Here is a 5,425-nt window from a genome sequence, read left to right as displayed (position 1 = left end):
TAGATGTTGAAGGGTGCCCCAAAGAATTAGGGTTTTTGGGGGACCACTGAAACTCTCTCGGATCGCTCCCCTTGTTAGGGGTTTTGATTGATTAAGTGTATTTTGGGGCTATTTAAGAATGCTAATCAGTTGAAAAGCACATTTTAGCTCAACACCCTGACCTTCTATGGATCCCTATGATGGTGTGACTTTTGCCTCAATAGCTTTTTGGGATTGGTTGAATACCAAAGTCCGCTCTTTTCTCTTTTTGAGTTGTGCAGATTTTGTGCTCATGCATATAAGACGTCTCTGCACCACCACAAAGGTTTGAAAGAGATTGGCATCTCTCTACTAGATCCAAACCTTTGGGCATTGAATATCTCTCAAGTTGAAGCTATGATAGCTTTTTGTTGTAGATTCCCCTATGATGAGGTATCACATCCACATAATGGAGGAAATTCGGGATGAATGTGAGACGTCTCTGCACCGCCACAAAGGTTTGAAAGAGATTGGTATCTCTCTACTAGATCCAAACCTTTGGGCATTGAATATCTCTCGAGTTGAAGCTATGATAGCTTTTTGTTGTAGATTCCCCTATGATGAGGGATCACATCCACAATGGAGGAAATTCGGGATGAGCTTGCATCCCTTGATCATGACATTTCTTTGGAGGACCTAGCTGTGACACTTCTCACATCTTTTGTCACTGATATATGATGTCCTCTATACCAGTCTTTTCACTTCTTGTAGCTGGGAGACTATTACTTGGGAGGAACTAGTCTCATTGGTGCTTGAGTAGAATGCTTGCCTCATAGCAAGACAGATTCTGGTAGAGTCTATACACACAGCTATATTTTTGCAGTTTTATCTACAACGACAATACATGCCAAGCAGAAGAAAGGAAAGAGAAAGAAATCAGTGTCACTTTTTGATTCAAATTTAGATTTTGTTGTAGGAATGAGTCTAAACTCTCTTCAAATGCTTATGCGGAGTTGACCAAGGCCCAGTCTCATTTGGACAAGTTGAATGCTAGGATTCATTCTTTTCTTTTTCTGTCTTGTACAACAATCGTGATAGCCCATATAGAGCACTTGACGGTGGCTCATGAGATATGGTTGGAGCTTGACTAGATGTACAACCGGATGACCCTTATGAAGAGGGTTTCTTTGGAGGTGCAGATGCGGACCCTGTCCTTGAATAAGTCTTCTTCGCTTCGGAAACACATCAACAAGATTTGCCAACTTTAGATGTAGGTTCAAAATGCGGGGAAGCCCATTTCCTCCGAAGACATGGCAATCACTTTATTGTTCCAGTTGTCGCTATGATTTGGTACCTTTTATTCCGCTCTTATTGCTTTAGGACGGGAGTCGACTCTTCATTGGGAAGAGTTAGTTCCTATGGTCTTGGACCAAGAGGAACAATTGAAGGGACAGAATGTTTCCAAATCGGAGGCATTGATTGGTCAAGCCTCTTAGAAGAAGGGGAAGGACCAAAAGAAGGAGGAGGACAACAAATCCAAGAAGGACAAAGAGAAAGGATTGACATGCCATATTTGTGGTAAGACCGGCCATTGGAAGAAGGACTGCCTTGACAAGGACAAGGACACCAATAAGAAGGACACGAAGGATTCTGGAGCAGTGGTTGCACCCTCATCAGCTTTTTTTCTACACTTAGCGGTCATTCAGGATTCTACATTGAAGACTTTTGATGCTGCGATGACAGCTCTCCGGGCTCGAGAGTGGATCATGGATAGTGGTGTCTCACGGCAGATGACTCCTTTGACAGTTAGTATTGCCCATTTGCGACCCTCGCATGAGCAAATTCTCGTAGGAGACAGCTCTTTTGTGTCTATTGTTGCACGGGGTGAGATGCAGTTGATTCCAGATGGACATGGTGGTACCCACACTTCCGAGGTGTTGCATGTGTCAGGTTTAGGGTATCATTTGCTTTCGGTACATAAGATTTATTCTCTTGGTCTCTTGGTGGAGTTTGACAGTGATGGTGTTCAAGTCCTTGATCATGGATTGAGAAAGGTTCTCTCTTCAAGGTATGAGGAGAATGGCATCTATCAATTAAAGTCTTCTTCCGCTCTTACCTCTCTTCTTTTTACCTCTCAGACACAATTTGAGCTATGGCATGCTCCATTTAGCCACTTGAACTATGAGTATCTTCGGAAGGCGTTGCGAGGATCGCTTGTTCAACATAGTGGTGAGGCAATAGCCATGTGTCTCCTGCATTCGTGGGAAGTAGCATAGAGATGCGATTCTCCACAAAGCTTCGAGGCGGTCTGCTTCACCTATGGAGCTTGTATCTATGGATCTTTGTGGCCTGATGAGGAATGAGTCCTTGAAGGGGAGCTCGTACTTCATGTTGATCGTAGATGACTACAATAGGTTGACGTGGGCCTACTTCTTGGCGCTGAAGTCGGAGGCTTTCTTCCATGTCAAGGATTGGCTTCTCTTCGAGGAGAACCGATCGGGCCGAAGATTGAAGACCTTGCGATCCGACAAGGGTGGTGAATTTGTTTCTAATGAGTTTGCTCGTTTTGGTGTAGATAGAGGTATTTTTGTGGGCTGAGGTAGTGGCTATGGCAGTCCACATCCTAAATCGATCCTCCACTTCGGCTGTTGACAGGATGACACCTTTTGAGGCTTACTTTGGGACTAAGCCTGATGTCTCTTATTTTAGGATCTTTGGGTGTGACGCCTATATGCACATCTCGAAGATGGAGCATGACAAATTTGAGGCGGCTTCTCGACGAGACAGGTATTTGTTAGCTACAGCTCCCAGTCCCAAGGTTATGGCTTGTATGATCCCGTGAAGCGGGATGTCTATACGAGCTGAGATGTGCAGTTTGTGGAAGTTTTGGCCACTGCGGGGGCTGAGGAGCACCCCGTCCTTGGAGATCCAAGGGAGAGTTGGGCTCCCGAAACAGTTCCTTTGGAGCCAGAACCTCTTGATGGAAATTCTTCTTCGGATTCTGAGTCCTCTTCCATCGGCCACCCTAGTAGAGATCCCGTCGGTGGATGTACTCGAGCCTTCAGTAGATGGAGAGCGCCGAGGAGAGATCTGCGAGGAGAGATCCGGGCTCCTCCTTGTTGGGCTTGTGACACACTTCAAGATTTAGGGATTGAGGGGGTCCTTGAGGAGTAGGAACTGCAGGATGGACCACGGAAGTCAAGGAGGCATGAGACACATTCTACGGAGCTTGTTTGCTCTAACTATTGTTTGATATCTCGTGTTATGCAGGATAGAGAGCCTACATTAGTGAAAGAGGCTTTACAGTCTGATAATTGGCGGAAGGCGATGGAAGCCGAGTTGGAGGCTATTGAGCGGAATGGCACTTGGTTCCTTGTGTCTCGTCCCTCTCATAAGAAGGTGATTGGTGTCAAATGGGTCTTCAAGACGAAGTACCATAGTGATGGCTCTTTGGACAAGCACAAGGCTCGCCTTGTTGCTAAAGGTTTTGCACAATGCCCAGGTGTTGACTTCCATGATACTTTTGCCCCTATAGCTCGCATGGTGACTATTCGTGCTATTCTTGCCTTGGCTGGTCATAGGAGGTGGCCTGTTTTTTAGTTGGATGTGAAGTTAACCTTCTTGAATGGTGATTTGAAGGAGGAGATCTATGTAGAGCAGCCTCCTGGCTTTGGTTCCTTAGATGGGAAGGTTTATAGGTTAAAGAAGGCCTTGTATGGCCTAAAGCAGGCTCCACGTGCTTGGAATGAGAAGATTGATCTGTTGTTTGTTTTGTATGTTGATGACTTGATTGTTGCAGGTGATCATAGCCAAAAGGTCTAAGAGATGAAGGCAGCCCTACATCATAAGTTCGAGATAAAAGATTTAGGGCTTCTCCATTTCTTTTTAGGCCACGAGATTTATTAGTCTCAGAGGGGGATTTTCATCTCTCAGCAGATGTGTATAGGAGCTCTTGGTGACTTTTGAGATGGAGGATTGTCGGTCCCTTTCTACTCCTATGGATCTGAACTGGAAGGCCACTTCACAGGCAGATTCTTCTTTGGCGGATGCAACCCGCTACTGTCAGCTGATTGGATCATTGATTTGGCTCCTCAACACATGGGTTGATCTATGTTTTGTTGTAGGTCTCTTGGCTGGGTTCATGAGTGCCCCTTAGCAAGTGCACTGGCAGGTTGCTCAGAGGATACTTTGGTTTTTAAGGGGGACCTCCGACCTTTGGATTTTTTATCGAGCAGGTATAGGTGCTTCTGATCTTATTCTTGCAGGTTGGAGTGATTCAGATTGGGCTGGCGATGTGGATCAAAGGCGGTCTACTATAGGTTATTGTTTTACCTTGGGTGCTGGTGCTATCTCTTGGAGTAGCAAAAAGTAGCCCACGGTAGCCCTATCTTCGATTGAGGTAGAATATCGGGCTACGTCTTCTATTGCATGTGAGACTGAGTGGCTTTAGTGGTTGTTGGAGGAGCTTGGCTGCCCCTAGACTCGTCCTACTATTTTGCGGTGTGACAAGAGAGTTGCATTGCCTTGGCACGGAATCCTGTATTTCATACCCGGACAAAGCACATAGAGATCCAGTATCACTTCATCAGGGAGAAGCTTCTGGATGTGACCATCGATGTGGAATATTGTAAGACTGAAGACAATCTTGCAGATTTGTTTACAAAGGCACTTCCCCAAGCTTTGCTTCATTGACATTCCAGATCCCTCCATTTGTTGCCTTGTCTAGGATCTGAGACGGGGTGTTGAGAGTCATCTCCTGCCATGTCAGCAATGCCACGTGGCAGCAATCGGACTGTCATCTGCAGTCGGCGTTAAATACAGCCGACCTGGTTATTACAGGTCATTTTTGAGGCATTCTTTTCAGTCTTCATAAGGCTGAGTTTCCAGCAGACTTCCACACTTGTATTTGACAGATTTCAGCCTGCTGGTGATGGAGATTGCACTTGGGGCTGATGGAGATTGAGGTCCTCGTGGTGGAGACATGCACAGATATTTTCTCTGCACCTGTGTATAATTCTGCATCCTTGTACAACATTCTTCGCTGCAGGTTTTCTGCTTTTCACTGTCTCTTTCTCTCTCTCTTTTCTCTCTTTGTTCACTCTGTCACGATCATTCGCTTTTGCATTGCTTCACTCTGACATGTCTTTGTTGAGGATTCTTCTACAAGAGCCACTCTTGTGATAGGTTGGCAAGAGCGGGTGGCTATACATTCTCCATTCCCCTTTTGTTGGTAAGGCCTTTTGAGGCAAATTTCCATTGCCACACTTGTTTTGGATTGTGTATCATCTATCCTACAGGTTCCATCCCATCCCCTACCATCTTCTCTTGTGGTTTCCTTGTACCTCCCATTTCTTTCAGAGGGGGATGATGTTGGTGATGCGGCTATGGATTCCTTGGCTCTTTGTGTTTCAGAGGGGGTTTCCTAGGATCATGAGGAGTTTCTTCAAGGATTTCCCCGTGCCTTTCC

The sequence above is a fragment of the Lygodium microphyllum genome, chromosome 28 (genome assembly GCF_053477565.2).
Source record: "Lygodium microphyllum isolate KBCC chromosome 28, Lygodium_microphyllum_v1.1.10, whole genome shotgun sequence".
Taxonomy (NCBI): Eukaryota; Viridiplantae; Streptophyta; class Polypodiopsida; order Schizaeales; family Lygodiaceae; genus Lygodium; species Lygodium microphyllum.
The sequence above is the reverse complement of the archived record's forward strand: the minus strand, read 5'-3'. Positions refer to the sequence as shown.